Source organism: Lathyrus oleraceus, chromosome 7 (assembly GCF_024323335.1).
Source record: "Lathyrus oleraceus cultivar Zhongwan6 chromosome 7, CAAS_Psat_ZW6_1.0, whole genome shotgun sequence".
Lineage (NCBI taxonomy): Eukaryota > Viridiplantae > Streptophyta > Magnoliopsida > Fabales > Fabaceae > Lathyrus > Lathyrus oleraceus.
Genome location: NC_066585.1, coordinates 97,378,817 through 97,398,710, shown reverse-complemented (window position 1 = coordinate 97,398,710; position 19,894 = coordinate 97,378,817). Strand labels below are relative to the sequence as shown.

Here is a 19,894-nt window from a genome sequence, read left to right as displayed (position 1 = left end):
CGGATACTTAACAGATCTATCGGCTAATTGAAGTGACATCTTAGTAGGTTGTAATTCTCCTAAGTTTAACCTCTCACAAACTGCTAAATGCATTAAGCTCACACTAGCTCCTAAGTCTAGAAAAGCTTTTTCGATGACATGACTTCCTAAAACACAAGGAATGGAGAAATTTCCAGGATCTTTATCCTTTTTTGCTAACTTATTCTCGGAAATATAATTGCCATCCTAGGGCTTCGGATCGTTGAGTCTACGTTTGTTGGTAAGGATGTCTTTGAGAAACTTTGCATAAGAAGGTATTTGGGTGATGGCTTCTGTGAAAGGGATTTCTACGTGAATTTTTTCTATAACCTTAATGAATTTCTGATACTGGTTATTGATCTGGGTCTGTTTGAGTCTTTGCGTATATGGTATCGGTGGTTTGTATGGCGGGGGTGGTACATAAGCTTTGTCTTTAGGTTCTTCTCCTTTTTCTTGACCTTCCTATTTTTCAGATTCCTCTGGTTCCTTCACTTCGTTTGTGGGTTCGGTATATTCCTTAGAAGTTTCGGGTTCACTCAATCTTGGGTTAAATGGATCATCATAAGCGGCCCCACTTCGCAGGGTAATGGCATTGGCTTGTCCTCTCAGATTCTGTTGAGGTTGTCCAGGGAACTGTCCTCCAGGTGTAGTCTGGGGGGCTTGCTTTAAGGCTACCTGAGAGATCTGGGTTTCAAGCATCTTATTGTGAGTAAGTATTTGGTCAACCTTGGTTCCTAATTGGGTAATCAGTTTGTTAAAGTGAATGTTCTGGTTCATGAACTCTTTGTTTTGTTGGGTTTTAGCAGCGATAAAATTTTCCACAATTTTCTCAAGGCTCAGCTTTGGTGGCACAGGTTGCATAGGTTGATTTGGTCTTGGGGCTTGGTAACCTGGTTGTCTCGGAGGTGCAGTATTTTGGATAGGGTTATTGTTCTTATAGGAGAAGTTTGGGTGATTCCTCCATTCAGGGTTGTAGGTATTCGAATATGGGTTCCCTTGGGCGTAGCTCACTTGCTCAGAGTTGGTTTCGTTTAAGAGACTGCATTCTGCAGATTGGTGTCCTTTGGTTCCACATATCTCACAATCCGACGAAACTGCAGCTACAGTATTCGGGTTTATACACATATGCTCAGCCTTAAGGGCCAACACGCCCATTTTAGCTTGCATCATGTCTATAAATCTTAACTCATGTACTCCTCCTTGGGCTTCCTTTTTCTCAACTGTCGCTCGTTCAACTCCCCATGATTGATGGTTTTGAGCCATATCTTCGATGAGGGCACTAGCTTCAGGATAAGGTTTGTTCATCAGTGCACCGCCTGCGGCAACATCGATGGTCATCTTAGTGTTATAGTGAAGTCCATTATAGAAGGTCTGAATGATTAACCAATTTTCTAAAACATGATGTGGGCATGCTCTTAACAGCTCTTTATATCTCTCCCAAGCTTCAAACAACGATTCTCCTTGATTCTGGGTAAATCTGGTTATTTGGTTTCGAAGAACGACGGTCTTACTTGGGGGAAAGTATCTAGCAAGGAATACTTTTCTAAGGTTTTCCCAAGTTGTTATGGAATTGGGTGGAAGGGAGTCTAACCATGATAGGGCTTTATCTTTGAGGGAGAAAGGGAATAATCTTAAACGGATTGCCTCAGGAGAAGCTCCATTGGTTTTAAAAGTGTCTGCTAATTGGAGAAAGATTTTTAAATGTTGGTTTGGGTTCTCAGTAGCAAGACCTGCGAATTGTCTCTGTTGCACTAGTTGCAACAGGGAGGGTTTAAGTTCGAAATTATTAGCTAAGATGTTTGGGTTTACTATACTAGAGCTAGGTTCTTCGTTGGATGGTTGGGCGAAATCCTTAAGAGGTCTTTGATTTTGATCTTCGGCTATAGCTCTCCTAATTCTATGGAAAAATAAATGTGCGTGAGTGTAACATTCAGGTTCCTCCAGAGGATCTATTAAGCTTCCGGTGCTATGAGTCCTTCGCATTGACCGACAGGTAACAACCTAAGTCTAAACGATATAACAACAGGGTACGAAATTTGATGAAATTGGTCGCCGGCAACGGCGCCAAAAACTTGATGCGTGTTTTTCGCAAGTATACGAACGCGTCAGAGTAATATAAAAGATTGTCAAATCTACAGAGACCAAATGTCAATCTATCGTTATCTATTATTACGGTGTTTATCTAAGGTGATCGAAACAGGGTTTTTAAGAGCGCGCAATGGAAAATAAAGTATTAAATTAAATTCGATTAATAAAGACAGGTTCGAATGTAATTCACATAATCAATTAATAATCCAAGTACTTGCTAATAGAGTTACTTATGGGCAGTGTTTCCTACTTTGAAAAGAACCAATTTAACGGGAACTGTCGCTTTCGCGTATTCAGAACCGAGTTGTACGCCCTAATCAAACCCTCTTATTGTCGCTTATAAAAAGGCGCGCATTGCGTTAGAGTAGTAAACCTATTTTTAAGAAATATAGTGTCTTGCCTAAGTTGAAAATTATTTTGACCTGGATTTCTTAACCAAAAGAGGTTCTCACGAACCAGACTCTAAACTTATAAACGCGTCCGAAAATAGTTTTAAAATCAATTTTCTTTTTAAGTTAAAAACTCCTAATGAACTAAACAAAGCGCTTTCGCTGTATTTGAAATAGCTAAAAACAACTACGTTTAAACAGACGTCGAACGGCTTTCGATCTTACCCAACGGAAATTAAGTGCGGGAAAACTTAGGTTGAAAGTCAAAATAGCCCTTAAGTGTTTCTACGAACAATTGTACGGATTATCGGTTCAATTACGATCCTTACATTCTAACCTTTATAGGTTTAGCTAGACATGGTAAAGTAAAGATGCATTTTAATTTTTATCATAAAAACGGATAAATAAAAGACTTAAAAAAAGGGTAATAAGTGTAAGTACAGGAAAGTAAATAAAAGTAGTGCGAGTGCGGAAAGTAAATAAAAGTAGTGCAGGTGCAGGAAAGTTAATAAAAGTAGTGCGGTGCAAGAAATAAAGGAAAGTAATGCAGTGCGAGAAATAAACAAAGTAAAGTGCGAGTGCGGGAAAGTAAACAAAATAAAGGCAGTGCGGGAAAGTAAAGTAGACAAAGGTAAAGCAATAAAACCCGCTCCAATCGGAGGGTCAAATAAAGTGCGAAACAGAAATGAAAATGGCGGCGGGATTAAACTTCCTTCCAATGTGCTCCAAACTCGATTACAGACTCGATTACACAGTGTGGCAACACTCTGATGTGAAGCGATTACCACTTTTACACAATACTGATATATGCCTAGTTGTAACTAAGTTTGGATGATCAAACAAATGAAATCAAGGCTCTATTTATAGGCAAGAAAAGAACATGGAGATTACAAGGATGCCCTTAAGTTTGAAAATGGGCGGGAACCATTTTGTTCTTGTGGCGCCCGCCAGAACATCATAGCGCCCGCAACAGGAGGAAATTTCAGCGCCCAAGTGGAGATCGTGGGAGGCGTGGCAGTTGAGGAGAGGTTGAGACTGGGACACGTCATGGCTGCATCCATGGCGCCCCCCACAGTGGGAGCCACAAGTGTAAAATGCTAATTTTATGGCTTTTTAGCTCATTTTCGCTCCTTTTCTCAATCGGGGCTCCGATTAGATTGAAAACCTGAAAACAAAGAAAAACATAGTAATAACATAACAAAATAACAATAAAACAACTAAAATGCATGCGAAATCGGAGTCGAAAATACGGCGAATTTCAGTGTCATCAATTACTAACCAAAAGCATAAAAATATGTCACTAACTCTTTTTGTTTTGAAGCTCAAGTGATCATGTGCTCCACAATGCTCCTAGGAGGCTCCTAAGCCCAATGAAATGGCTAGATGAAGATGAGAAAAAGCATGACAATGGTCCACAAAGCTCCTAATCATCATATATGTCTCCCAAGTATCTCAATTTGAAAATTTGATCAAGATAACCCAAAGGGCTTGAGGATTGTTTCCCAAGGAAACCCTAATTTCACTATGCTTTGACTGTGCCTTGCCCATGAAGCAACCTCAACCTCTGATCAAATTTAATCAAAGTAAGTCCTTTCATTCATCATTTTATGCATATGTGATCCTATTTTAGGCCCCTCAATCATTTATTCAGCAAGAATGGAAGTTTGGCCTGGAAAAAGTTGACTAGTCAAGTCATCTGACTAAGCTGAGAATCCATGAAATATAACTTTTGATGTGTTTGTCAAATGAAGATTACCCCAAGAGCAAATATGTTCTTAAGAACCATATGAATAACTTTAATGTTCATAAAAAATCCATTTGAAACTTTTAAGGTCATCATTCATTTCAAAACATTATAGGTAATTTTGACTGAAACCCTAATTTTGGGTCAACTTACCAAGGGCATGATTTCCTTAATTTTTATGATTTTGAGGTGAGACTAAATGCATTGGAAATCTTGAGATGTCTACTTAAAATTTTATGTTGGACAAAATTTCATAATCCTAAAAGAAATACATGTGATAATGCAAAACATTATAGGTCATCTTGGACCTAATTCATTGAATTTGAAAAAGTACCCAACTTAAAATGCCTATAACTTTATCATATAAAATCCAAATGGTGCAAAGTTTGAGTTTAAATTGATCATCTTGAAAGGATCTACAACTTTGATTTTGGAGGTGTTTTCATTTGAAGCTTGAATCATGAAAAAAGAGGGGTTTGATTAAGTTTGCTTTTGGTGAAAATTTTCAAAGTGATTTGAATATGTTTTGTGCTTAAATTTTCCAAGCCAGTTTTGATCAATTTCCAAATGCCAAATGATTTTTTGCCCAACATGACTTTTGTTCCTTATTTCAAGGGATTTCCAACCACTACTCACATTACTCTTTTGGATTCAACATTTGTGAGTTTCGAATTCATTTCCATTTATGTGCATTTTGGTATTTTGTGATGAAACATGAATATGCAAGCTGTTTCCATCCAATGTACACGTCCAATTGCTTATCACATGAACTCAACAAGTTGTTTCAGCCATCATTGGGCCTTCTACACGCTTGCACAGGCCCATGCAAGTCAAATTCCATTTGCCATGCACATGAGAGAAGTGTGATCAGCTGATGCATTCACCTATAAATAGAGGCGCCATGAGCTTCATTCAAAAACCTTTTGGAGATCCCAAGTGCTGCAGGAGTGGAGCCATAGCCATTACCAAAGGAATTAATCACTTTTCTTCAATTTTTCGAGCTTGAAATTCAGCATTATTAGCTGAGTTTTAAAGCCAAATTCCTTAGCCTATCACTTCCATTACACTCAAGGATCAAGAAGGAGCAAGGATCTTGGAGAATTCATGGCCAGAAGTTCATCCATTTGAAGGTATCCATTCAAACTTTTTGGATCTGAATCTCTTAATTCAATGTAGCATTCTTGTGTTTCTGTGGTTTTCTAAAGTCCTCACACTTGAGGCAAGCCATTGGTGCTTTCAATTCTTCATTTCATGAGCAATCAGTATGAACACCATGATTTTCTCCTTCACATTTCTCTCAATATAGGAAGAGTGAGGGAGATCCATTGGTACAGTGATGACCTGCATCACACGAGCTTCATTTTCATGTCCTTGTTTTCCATTTTCATTAAAATTTATTTCTCTGCAACTGGTGGCCGGAAGTTGTTGTTTCGCCGGAGAAGATGGTAGTTTCCACCACCACCACCACGTGTTCTGACCAGTACCATTGGATCTAGTTGTCACGATTTAATCTTGTCCCTTCATTGTAATTACTTCATTTAATGCTGGATGTGGCGCATTTGACTCATGAGTAGCATGTTCCCTCAGATCTAAGCCATCCATTGATGCCACGTCAATTAATGAAATGCATCCTGTGGCGCTGCTTTTTCCATTTATTTCTTTTTCTTTTTATTTTCAGTTAATTCATTTCATTTTCAAAAATACATAAAAAATTCATTTGAAGTCAGAAAAATATGAGACCAATTCCAAAAAATTTCTAGAAAAATCTAGTTTCATATTATGATTTTTAATTGTTTTTGTGACTTCATTTGATATATTTTCATGGATTATTTGATTTTTAATGATTTTAATTCATTTTAAAATACTTTCAGACTTTTAAAAAATCCAAAAATATTTTCATAGCATCTATGGATCATGATAAGTCAATGAAAAATAGTCTCAACAATTTCTTGATTGTTTTGAGATTATTTGAGATTTTAAATCATATTATGCTATTTTTAATTGGTTTTAATTACTTTCTGATTTCAAAAATTTGTGAGAAAATTAGTCAAAGTTTGTTTGACTATGTTGAACCTGTGAGAATTTAATTGGACTCATTGAAGTTGTTTTCAAAAAAATACCAAAAAAATATTGTTGACCTCTTGACTTGCTATCTTCATTTCTATTCTGTTTGGTGTTGGTTGATGTTGATTTGATTCACATTTGATCAATTGGATTTGATTATTGTCTTATTTTTCTCTCCCTTTCATCTTCATCCCTTTCTTTCCATCAATGGCCAATGAGTTAAAGTCTTGAGGTTGGTCTTGACAAATGAGAAGTTTAACCTTCTTTGATCCAAACCAAACTCAACTTGATCCATGGTCAAGTGATTTGTTTTGTGTCCAAGATAGGTTGCTTCTTGGTCAAGCAAATAACCAAAAGCCAATACAAGGCCCTTCCCCTTTTGTTTGGCATGACAAGTTTATGGAGTTTGGCTTACTAGTCATGATCTCTAACTTGTGTTCTTTGCCTATATTCTTATTGACCGGACTCAAATAGGTATGACTACTACGTTAGTCCACTTACGATTTCTTAACATAGCGCTACATTGTCTTATGACAAGCTAACATAACCTTACTAACTACTAACTTTAATTTGAGCTTTTAATTTCTTGCCATTTACTTTTAATGCCATTTATTTCTTGCTCATTATTCATATTGCTTTTCATTTTGCTCACTTGAGCACATATTTTATGTTTATGTCATTTTTCTTTTGCTCATTTGAGCCAATTATTGTATATAAATATATTGCTATCTTGTGTTGTTTTGTGTTTGTTTGATGTGAACCAAATGCAAAAAGGAGAAAGGACTTAGAATTAGGATTTACCTATGCTTAAAGGAGTTCAAGAGCAACTAGGCCTCATGCCTTTAGAATGCAAAATTTGTTGAAGAGCAACTAGGCCTCATGCCTTTAGAATGCTAAAATTCAAAGTTGATCTTAAAGGACTTCTCCTCCAAACTTATTCTTTGTCCATTCCCTTTATTGTGTTATGAACTTTTTGATGTGTGCTTTTGTGTGATAGGGATCCCACCTTGAGATTTTGAAAAGAGGACCATTGTCATGAGTAGCCAAGTTAAGAGCCAAGACAAATGGAGATCCTAGGAGCTTGAATTCAATTATTGATTTCTTGTTTGTGTGCTAAGTCCAAAGGAAAGGAGCATCATGAGTCATCTCTATGACTTCAAGAAAAGGAACTCCAAGGGTTTTTCTTTCCCCTCTTATCTTTGTATGCTTTAGGAATAACCCTTCTCTTCTTCTCCCCACTCTAACCAGGCCAAAAATCATTTTCAAAACTTTGACTTTGTTTCAAATTAAAAACCTAGGCCTTAAGCCTTTGACTTTTCAAAACTATCTTTCATCAATACTCATTGTGAATAAATATTAATCCAACTTTGACCTCATTTTGTAAATAAATCTAAATTGTAAATATAACCCATTTCAAGTTGTTTTGTGGTTCCAATGGCCACTTGTTAAAACCTTTCAAGAACATTAGCCATAGGTTTGAGTTATCATAGTGGTTGATGTAAATCTCACCTCATCCTTAGTGTTGGATTATAAGTCTTCCATGCTTATTATAGGGTTAACCCCTCACTAGCATGTTGAAGCCTTCCTCACATGGTGGATTGTTGGTTTAGGTTGAGTTTTCTCCCTTTGATAACAAAAGACCTTAAGGCTTTTTGATTAAAATTAATTCACCAATCTTTGAGATTTTTACCCTGAACTACGAGGTTTTGATCCTCCTTTGTGATGGTACGTAGGCAATGGGTTCATCCATTCAAACAACAAAATTTGTAAATATAATCTATTCTCTCCTCATCCCTCCAATCTTTTGCACAAATCTTTTCACAAATACCAACCTACAACACATATTTGCAAAAAGGGTCCCCTTAGAGTACTAAGGATGTTTTGGGTGCGTAAAACCTTCCCATTTCATAACCAACCCCCTTACCTAGATCTCTGACATTTTTATTAGTTTTTGATTTGAAAAACTTCTTACTTGGCTTTTGTTCGCTTTTTAGCCTTTCCTTTGGACAAATAAAAGTACGGTGGCGACTTGAATTGTATGTTGACTTTTGGTTTAGTCAATAAACCTAAAGGTAACGAAAACCCCGCTACACTAACATGAGCCATTGATTAATTTGAATCGATGATTCAGATTAAATGAAAGAAGCACAAACAATTTAAAATGGCAAAGTTGCCATTTCTAGATGATTTGATTGATTTAAATGGGATTAAATCAATTAATTTAAATAAAATTCACAACTTTCGAAATAAATATGATAAAAATAAAATAAGGACATGGAAAATTCTATTTATTTTATCTGAATATTTTGGCGAAAAAATAAAAATAAAATGACTGAAAATGAATAAATGTCGGGTGAAAATTTGCCCGAAAAATTAAATCGGACGCACTAAAATTATCAACACGAAATATACTTATTGAAAAAATACAGCGTTTCTTTAGATTTTGAAATAAATTTTCACCGGTTAAAAGGCTCAGACAGATTAAAATGCAGCTGAAGAAGTTGTCGAAAAATGTAACGAGCACACCAGGTTAAACTACGCGAATCATAGATTAATAATACCGGTGTCTGCAAGCTTGATTTCGAAACTTTTTACCTGCTGATTTTAGACGTACTTGAGGAATGATTTAACCAATTTGTCTGTATTTCTGAGAGTTTATTCCGACTGATATTTTAGGTATCATCCAGTATACAATGCATGTTATGATGCAAACTGAAATTAAAATCGAATTTATGAAATTTTAAAATGTCCGAACAAAATTGGGGTATGACAGCTGCCCTTATTTAATTACCTTGAACCAGAAGGTAGGAATGACAACAGTCTTCTTACATTAGTGGTGGAAGATAATTAAATACGAAAAGACCCGAATTTTGTCCCTTTGAAATGCAAGGAGGTAATGCGGAAAAATGCAGTGAGAAATGCGGTGAGAAAAGTTTATTAGAAGGTAAAATGGAACAATCAAGACTTTCTGGGAATCATCATAACAGAATCTTGAATGCCAGGATCGAGATATTCCAATGATGGAATTATACCTCAACTGTATCTAAGACTTTCTGAAAATTAGCAGAACAATGTCTTGATTTGAACGCACAAGATTCTCTGAGGATCAACGAAGCAGTATCTTACATGATATAATTGAGATATTCCATCAAGGAAATGCCACCTCAATCGTATCTAAGATTCTTCGAGGATACTAGAGTAGTACCTCTAAAAACAGGTGAGACTCTCCAAATTAATGAAGCAGTATCTAGAGCAGATAAGTGAGATTCTCTGTATCAAATCGAAGCAGCATATTATATGATATAATTAAGATATTCCAACATGGGGGAATGATATCTTAATTGAATCTAATACTCTCCGAGGATACTAGAGCAGTATCTCTAAAAATGAATGAGACTCTTCATATTGATGAAGCAGCATCTCAAACAACAAAAATGAGACTCTCTGTATCATATCAAAGCACCATCTTATATGATAGAATTAAGATATTCCAAACGAAGATAATGATATCTTAATTGAATCTAAGACTCTTCGAGGATACTTAGATCAGTATCTTTAAAAACAAAATGAGACTCTTCATATTGATGAAGCAGCATCTCAAACAGAGAAATGAGATTCTTCAGATAAATGAAGCAGTATCTCAAATGTTCGTTTGTTGGGGGAAACATTTTAGAAAAGACTCCTTTTGGAGGAGATTTACTGGCAAGGCTCTGCAGGGTTGAAGCTCATAAGAGACTTTTATGGTAACCTCTTCTTGGGGAGCAATGATAGCAAATATGGTGGAGAATATTGTTACTAACCATTAAATTGATGAATGATTTGCCAGGAAATAATTCCACGAGCACATGCAGGGTAATAATTCCATTGAATTAAATGAGGAAAGTACTGGATACATATGAATGACCCTAGATCCTGATATTTGTTATGTTTTTTGTATGATGCTCCATTTTGGATGGAAGCACCTGTGTGCGTAATGATGCATGAGATGTATGCAAGTATGCAATTGCTAGGGATATTTAGGATGTGCATGTAGGAATGCGAATGCTTTTTTTTTTGTTGAAATTCCCATTTTGTGGGAGTGCTATGCATGGGTATGCTAATGATTGATAAGATTATGTTTGATGAATCTTCCTGTTTGGCAGTAAAATCATGCCTGAACTAATGTATGTGAGAATGAAAATGAGTAATTGGATATTTTTGTAGGATTTTATTTTTTCAATGAGATTACTGGGGAATATCATCATCAAAGAGTTGATGAAAAGGTAACCGTCATCATCAAAGGGTTGACGGAAAGGTAAAATGTCATCATCAGAGGGCTGATGGAGAATAAATTGTCATCGTCAAAGGGTTGACGAAAAAGAAAAGGTCATCATCAGAGGGCTGATGGAAAATAATTTTTCATCGTCAAAGGGTTTACGGAAAAAAACTAAGGAATGTCATCACCAAAGGGTTGGTGGAAAATAATTTGTCATCGTCAAAGGGTTGACGGAAAAGACTAAGGGATGTCATCACTAAAGGGTTGGTGGAAAGAAATTTATATCATTGTTAAAGGGTTGACAGAAAGAAACTTGTCATCATCAGAGGGCTGATGGAAAAGAGACCTCACTATGGAGTGGCATCACTAAAGGGTTGGCGGAAAATAGACTGTCATTATCAAAGGGTTGACGGAAAGGTAATTATCATCGTCAAAGGGTTGATGGAAAAGGAACTTCACTAGGGAGTGGCATCATCAAAGGGTTGATGGAAAATAAATTGTCATCGTTAAAGGGTTGACGAAAAAGAAATTATGATGTTATGTAAGCGTATGATGCATGTGAATGAAAATTCCTCATTTTTGTGAGAAAGCTTTTGGATATGCAACTTCTTGATTTGGCAGGGAAGTTATGTGTGTTTATTGTATGCAGTGCATGTGATAATGCAAGAGGGTTATTGGTTTTTTTTATTAATCTCCCTTTTTGGAGGTGAGACTTTATGGGTACCAATGTTGATTGGATTTGAGTTTATGAAGATGCCAGCAAAGTGGATTTTTATTTTTAGTAGTTGCCGATATGGATTGGACTTTTGGTTTTGGAGATGCCAATAGGCATTGGACTTTGGTTGGTGAAAGGTTTTTGACTTCCCAACACTCGGTCTTTTGACGATGCGATGATTGGTAGATAAATATGGATGCGCTTGGTGCCCCAAGTTTGATCTATTATCGATAGACTGTGTATTTGTTCTTGAGAGAACCTCAACTTCTTTGACTGGTATGCCATGATGGCTTGCAGATGAGCGTAGCGACATAATCAATGCATGATGATTGTGCTCTTGCTCTGCCCCAAGGCTCTTTGCAACTTGTTTCCCCAGCCTGCAGGATCCTAGAAGGAATTCTCTTTTGAAAGGAAACCTTAGGAATAGTTATTCTATGGCTTGAACTAATTTTTCCCCAGTGTATGGGTCTTGCAGTAGTTTGCCCCTGATCGAGATTTTGAAAGGCTTGCCTCAGATGGACTTTTGAAATTATTTTCCTCCTTGAACAATTGATGCTTGGAGATTTTTCTTTTGACTGGCCAATTCATAATCATTGGATTCCATGCCCCTAATCCATAGGGTTAAGAGGTGGTCTTGATTCGGGTCAGCACCGACGAATGATCAAGTTCTTCTATGATTGCTCCTTTGAAGTTCCTTGATGTCAAGTACTTACTTGCAGTTAAAATTGTTTATTTAATCAATGGTAATTTTAATGCGATATTCGTGCATGTTTGAAAAATCATTTATTGAGGTGATGTGATAGTGTGTGACGAATGAACCATTAGTTCAAACGCATTGCTGATTTAGCTAGTGTGTGAAAGATACAGCGGGATATGATGCCAATACAGGTGATTAGCAAATATTTAGGAGTCAGTTTATGCGGCCTTGTTGTGGTATGCTTTCAGAATAAACCCTGCCTCAATTAGGTCTTTTAAGGGTTGTAACGTGGCTTGGTTCATGGTTATTAAAACAAAAGGATATAAGGCTCAAATTTTGTTTTTACCCACCCTTTCTTCATGATCATCTCTAATTCTACGCTCAGTTAATTTAACATACACATTCGTCCTTTTGAAGGTGCAAGGATAAAGATAGTGATTCAATGTCTCTTGAAATGGCAACCACCTTATTTCATTTTTGGATGTCGGTGACCCCTTTGATTTTGGTATGGTGGTCACTGAATCTTATTTTGCTTTTGTTGAGGCTTTTCGTGACCTCTTTTGATTTTTGTTTTGATCTCTAACTTTTTCTTGGACAGCTTCTGGAAGCTTTGGTCCATCGGGATTGCCCCAGTTTTTTGCCTAAGTCTCCTTTTGGATGTTCGACTTAGCGGGCTCTTTCTTTGATTTTTCTTTTTGGAAAATTGTGACTGCCATGTCATTGGTCATTGAAGAACAACCAACATAATTTTTGGATTTTTCAAGGTTCCTTCGACACTTTAGGATGTGTGGAAGAATGGCATGTAGTTGATCCACATATGGGATATCTCATCTTGTAATTCGCAGTCAGATTAACTGAACACTACCCTGCCCCAGGTTAAGCGTAAGGGTTTGTAAATCCGAAAGAATCTCATACTTCTATGCTCGAAGTGGTTGGCTAGGGATTAACTCCTTATCTCTCCAGTGTTTGGGGATTCGAAACAATGCATGTACATCATCAACAAGATTTTATCTGAAAGCATACAATTAACAATTAAGGGTATTTCGTTTTCGTCATTCTCCCCTCAATTTCTGCTAAAACAATAATTAGATAAATGAATGGGAGAAATGTTTTTTGTTTTTTTGATATAAATGGAAAATATGAGTGAATACGAAAGGATTCGTTCAAAACATGCATGATCATTTCATTAAATATTACCATTAAAAGAAATCAATAATACTTGAAAGCAAATAAGTACTTAACATGCAAAGAAAAATACAAATGAAATGATAGAAATAGTCAAATAGTTGCCAATGCAGAGGAAACTCTCTCATGCCTGGTTCGTTGTTGGGCTAGCCTTCTTCAGAGTGGAGGTCATTCTGCTCTTTAAGACCAGTATGATAATCATCTTCAGACCTATTCTCGGCGATTTCTTCCACAGTCTAGACCGGTGGATCCGTATGGCTAGGTGAAGGAGTATTGGTGATTTGCAAGCTTCGAGGCGCAAATGAGAACATCTTGGAATCAAGCAGGGTTTGTACCTTACTCTTGAGCACCTTACAATCTTCAGTTGAATGCCCATGTGCCCCAGCATTGAAGTCACATCGAGCATTGGTGTCAAACTCTGATGAGTATGGAGGAATGACTGGATTTAGCTCCTTTGGCACTATCAGTCCTCTCTCAGTCAAATATGGAAGTACTTGACTATATGGCATTGGAAGTGGATCAATATACCTATATGGCTTTCTTGGACTTTGTCGGGCGTGATGAAGATGTCGATGTGGAACATCCTGCTGTTTGTATGGTTGTTGAGGTGGAATCTATCGTTGATACTGAGGAAATCCTTGATTTGTAGGATACTAGCCATGTGGAGAGAATGGTGTCTGATATGAAGCCTGTGGAGCTTCCCAGACTGCATTAACTTCAGCCTCTTCTTCCTCTTGGGAACTGACAATAGATTCACTCTCAATGTTCTGGCTATTTGAGGTGCACTGGATTCTTCCACTTTTGAGGCCACACTCGATGTGTTCTCCGATTGACACCAAGTGAGCGAAGTCTGATGCTGCACTGCTAATCATCCTTTCGAAGTAAGGACTTTGCAAGGCATCTCTGAATGAGTCCATTAATTTTTTCTCTAAGAGGGGTGGTTCAACACGAGCCACTAAATCTCTCCATCTTTGGGCATACCCTCTGAAGGATTCGTTGTTTTTCTGAGATAAGGCTCTTAATTACATGTGATCTGGAGCCATGTCCAAATTATATTTATACTGCTTCAAAAAGGCGTTAGCTAGGTCCAGCCATGACTGAATGTGACTCCTTTCTAACTTCATATACCAACTCAACGATGCCGCAGTCAAACTATCCTGAAAACAGTGAATCATTAGCTTATCATTGTGGGTATGAGAGGTCATTTTATGGCAAAACATCACCAAATGGTGCTTTGGACAGCTATCCCCTTTGTACTTCTCAAATTCCGGTGCCTTGGATTTCATGGGTATAACTAGGCCAGGTACCAAACACATGTATAAGGCACTCAGCTTAACAATATCTTGTCCTTCTATGGCCTTGAGTCTTTTCTCTAGCACGTGACATCTTTCAGCAGTCTCATCATCTTGTGGTCGTTCAGTATTAACCACCAGGCTTGTTCCATGGGAATCTGGCACAGAGAATGCAAAATTGTGATACTCAACAACATCATGATAAGAGGAATCTCGAACAATATAACGTTCTTGTACAACAGAGTTATCATCTGGAGTTTGCACAGGCCGAGGATGAGTAAGATCATTTACTAGAGGTAGAATAAAATTTTCAACAACTGCAGTTTGCTGAATGTTGTCCTCCCTCTTTGCTAAAGCTATCATAGCCTCCACAAGTTGGTCTATCTGGTTTTTCATCGAGTCAACATCTCCTCTTAATGCAATACGACTTTGCTCCAATGGATCCATGGTCTTTCAAGAGCTACTTCAAGTTCGATATAAGTGTCAGGAATTCAACTGCGGGTTATGGACAAAGGATGGGATGAGTTTTTTGTTTATGAAAATGATATGCAATTCATGCTGATGAGATGAGAATGCATGAAATTTTTTATTTAGGTATGCAAAGAAAATGTAATTCAGGTATAGTTAGGATCCAGGATAATATGAGTATCATATGGTACACCCTATACAGAGGTTCTATGTTCTCTACCCCACACACAAAGGATGACTCCTAAGGTTGTTCCTTTCCAAGATAGAACTTAGAGTCATGGATTGTGTTCGGTATCCCATCACAATAATGGGCTAGCCACATCGTGATGAAAGTTCTGAATCAATCTACTCTAAGTGGGATCTTCGTATTGTTCGAACATGGTGTAGACCCCTCGATTCAATACTACACAATCGCCAATCATGAAGACGGACTTCGATTTAAGGCGAGGTTCATAGAGTCATGGATCGTGTTCAAAGTTTCCTTGCAATGATGGGCTAGCCATATTATGATGGAAATTCCGAACATATCTACTCTAGGTGGAGTCTTTGTATTGTCCCAACGAGGTGTATACCCCTCGGTTCAATACTACACAACTCCAGGTTCTAAGTTCTTCTCAAAGCTCGGGTATGGAGCTTATCTCACAACATGTATCAAGCACCATAGGCCACCAAATATAATAGTAGAATAAATCACATAACATAAATAATATAATAAGATACAGAAAAACAACATGGAAGAAAGAAATTGAATTTTAACATTCATTGTAAATTAAACTAAATTAGGCTTGACTCTCTCTAGCTTTGAGCTATTCCCCAGTAGAGTCGCCATCTATCGCATCTCAAAAAATATGATTCCTCGTGATGGTCACGGAAAAAATTAGTTCGAACAGAATCGCCACCGAACTTTATTTATTCCAATGAAGGAATAGGAAAATATCGATAAAACTTTCAAATATAGAATAATGGTCGTCGCAACCATATTCGGGTTCGGGAGTCGATTACGCAAGAGGAAGGTATTAGCACCCATCACGTCCGTTGTACTTAACGGGAACCTTTTAGTTTAATATGCGATTTGAATGTTATCTAATGTTGTTTGTTTTATTCGAGTGAATAACGGATAAATAGAGATGGATGGAAACCTCGGAAAGGGGGAAAGGGGAGGTTTTTTATTAGTGTGCTCGCCAAGATCTTGCAATCTCTTACCTACGTATCCTGATGGTGCAATAAGGAAATCAGAGCATTCGTAGTTCAGGGAACTACGGTTTTTCGGTGTCTTTTATAAACGATTGTTTAGTTTGTATTCTAAGGGCAAAACGTTGGCTTGTCTACTCTCGGTGGAGGCTTAAGCACTAGTTTGTTATGCACGTTAGAAAGGATTAAACAGTGTTCGTTTTAAAAGAGTTTCGATCGCACGGGAGCGATGAAAGAGGTTTGATAAGTTGGATGTGTTTTAATGAACAAGTGCTTAGATCGCGTTCTAGCGGTTAAACGTTGGCTTGTCTACTCTCGGCGGAGGCTTAAGCGCTAGTTTGTGTATGCACTAGAAAGGATTAAGCAATGTCCTTGTGAGAAGAGTTAAGTGATTGATCACACGGGGGTGAGAAATTAGGTTTAATATGTTGGATATTTTTTAGAAGAACGACAAAAGATTGAGCAATATGGTGCACACCAATCGTTCAATTTATTCGAGGAATAATAAGGCGAACGCCTCTTATTCCCTTTTCGTTCAAGTTATTATTGAAAGCTGTTTGCGGAAATCGAATGTGCGTGGCAGTGACGCGTGCGCCTCCCGATTGCTTACTCAAGGAACAATGAGGCGTGCACCACTCATTCCTTTATCCAAGTTCATTTAGCGTGTCTTAATCGGAAGTCGATAATTTGAGCAATATGTCAAGCGCCAATCATTCAATTATTCGAGAGATTAGTGAGGCGAACGCCTCCCATCCTTTTCATCCGAAGTTTAAATAAAATTCTTAGAAATTATATTAATTTGGAAGAAATGATTTGAATTCGAATGATTAAGGTTTTAATCGAAAGTCGATAATTTGAGTAATGTGGCGGACGTCAATCATTCAATTATTCGAGAGATGGTGAGGCGAACGCCTCCCATCCTTCTTCATCCGAAGTTTAAATAAAATTCTTAGAAATTTTATTAATTTGGAAGAAATGATTTGAATTCGAATGATTAAGGTTTTAATTGAAAGTCGATAATTTGAGTAATGTGGCGGACGACAATCATTCAATTATTCGAGAGATGGTGAGGCGAACGCCTCCCATCCTTCTTCATCCGAAGTTTAAATTATAAAAATAAAATTCCTAGAAGTTATATTGACTTAGAGGAAAATGATTTGGATTTGAATTTGTTGGAATTAATCGGGTTTAGATGGAAATACTTGGTGTTGGACCAAGATTTTAGAATAGAGTCATAACTATTTATTCTATTATCTAATCAACATTATCATATTTATTTATTTAATTTTTGCAATAAACAAATACATGAAGAAGAAATTAAAAAACCAATTAATCAAATCATAAAATAAATGATAAAAACAATTTTAAAAATAATGACTTTATATCCACTTATTCCATCTTAAGAACCATTTGTTTAGTTAATTAATAATAATCAAATAAATAAGTACTTCAAAGAAAATAAACATAAATAATAATAAAATAAATAATGGAAGGATTATTTTTTTAGAGTTAATCATCAATTAACCATTTGATCAAATTTAATATCATGATTAAGATACAAACAAATAATTGAATAGAATTAAAATTTTAAAAAAAAAACAATGGCCCAAAACAGCAAGCAAAATTCTTGCCGTCATGTGATAACATTCACTCACGTTCACAGAAAAGATCCCCTCTATTTCAAATTCTAAACCTGTTTTTATCTTTTTAATCATGATAATTAAATGTCTAATCTTTTTTTTATAAAAAAACACCTTAAATTAACAACTAGTAAATAAATAAATAAGTAAACATGGAATTAGCAACCAATACAATCATTCTTCTTTCTCTCTCTCTCTCTCTCGTTCAAGTACACTCTCCTTTCTTACTCTGTGCCAGCAATAAATTGCGTAAACTAAAGCCAACCAAAATCAACATACAAATCAAATTCATAATGTTCTCATTTTAACACTCATCCAGAACATCAAAAGATACATAAGCAAACAAGAAAATGGAATGAATAATATACCACCCCCATTTAATGTCTAATTCCAATTTTTAATTATCACCGTAACACATGAAAAGCAAAAAAAATCCAAATTCCAGATCTGACAAATTTCAACCTAAGCATAATAGGATATATATCCAAATGAAAATTTAGCAAAATCTAAACCACATATCACAGCAAAATTAAATTCAAGCAAACCTTAAGAAAACAACATATAATCCAAAACTTCAAAAAAAATACTACCTAGAAGGGGATTTGATCATGAGTGAATGGTACAATGGAAAGTGGTTTGACCGGATTCTCGCAGTGGAGGCCATGTTAGAGATGATCGGCGGTGTGGATTCGATGTGTGGCAGAGTTGGGTTGTGACGAACGATGGAGGAGAGTGACGCCTTTTGTTGGCGTGTTTGGAGAAGAAGCTGTTTTCGTTGTTGGATGGAAGCGGCGGTCTCGCCGGTGGAGGTTCGTGGAGGAGATGAGATGTGGAGAAGAAGCTGTCGGGGAGGAAGACGATGGAGAAGAGGAGAAGTTTTGTGAGTTTTATTTTTTCTTATTTTTTCTTTTGAGCGAAGAGAGAGAATAGGATCAATCCCCAAAAATTTCTTTCCTTTCCTTTAATGCTCTGAGAGAGAGTCAGCAAAAGTGGAGACTGAGGGGATTTTTTTTTCCAATTCCTTTTTTATTTTCCCAATCCTTTATCCTTTTCCGTTTTCTTTTTTTATGTAGCCGTTGGGAGAGAGAGTAGTGGATTCGTTTCCTTTTTTTTACCTTCTCGCCAGCTGTCCTTTTGGAGAGAGGGAGTACTATTGTTAGCTGTCATCAACCATGTTGTTGGGAATGTTGGGAAAGGAAGGAGATATTTTATTCTTCTAATTTTATTAATTAATCTTATTCAATTAATTTATAATTTTTGATTGGATAAATAGGATAAATATGGATAACTAACATGAGCCATTGGTTAATTTGAATCGATGATTCAAATTAAATCAAAGAAGCACAAACAATTTAAAATGGCAAAGTTGCCCTTTCTAGATGATTTGATTGATTTAAATGGGATTAAATCAATTAATTCAAATAAAATTCACAACTTTGGAAATAAATATGATAAAAATAAAATAAGGATATGGAAAATTCTATTTATTTAATCTGAATATTTTGGCGAAAGAATAAATATAAAATGACTGAAAATGAATTAAATGTCAGGTGAAAATTTGCCCGAAAAATTAAATCGGACGCACTAAAATTATCAACGCGAAATATACTTATTTAAAAAATACAGCGTTTCTTTAGATTTTGAAATAAATTTTCATCGATTAAATGACTCAGACAGATTAAAATGCAGCTGAAGAAGTCATCGAAAAATGTAACGAGCACACCAGGTTAAACTACACGAATCATAGATTAACAATACTGGTGTCTGCAAGCTTGATTTCAAAACTTTTTACCTGCTGATTTTGGACGTACTTGAGGAATGATTTAACCAATTTGTTTGTATTTCCGAGAGTTTATTCCGATTGATATTTTAGGTATCATCCATTATACAATGCATGTTATGATGCAAACTGAAATTAAAATCGAATTTATGAAATTTTAAAATGCCCGGACAAAATTGGGGTATGACAGCAAGTAAAACAAGCATATACAAATTATGCAACATCTTTCTTCATACGTGGCCACCAAAATAACTTCTTCAAATCCTGATACATCTTCGTAGCACCCAGATGAATACTCAAACCACTTTGATGTCATTCTTCAAGAATACTCTTCTTAAGTTATGGAACATCTGGAATACACACTCTAT

At 36.4% G+C, this 19,894-nt stretch overlaps 1 non-coding gene across 1 annotated transcript; it reads left to right on the top strand.

The window, feature by feature from the left end:
• The first annotated feature begins 1,411 nt into the window (after positions 1 to 1,411).
• On the top strand, positions 1,412 to 1,518 carry LOC127108893 (small nucleolar RNA R71). The gene has a single exon (XR_007796393.1). It is a non-coding gene; the product is annotated as a small nucleolar RNA R71 (small nucleolar RNA).
• The last annotated feature ends 18,376 nt before the right edge of the window (positions 1,519 to 19,894 follow it).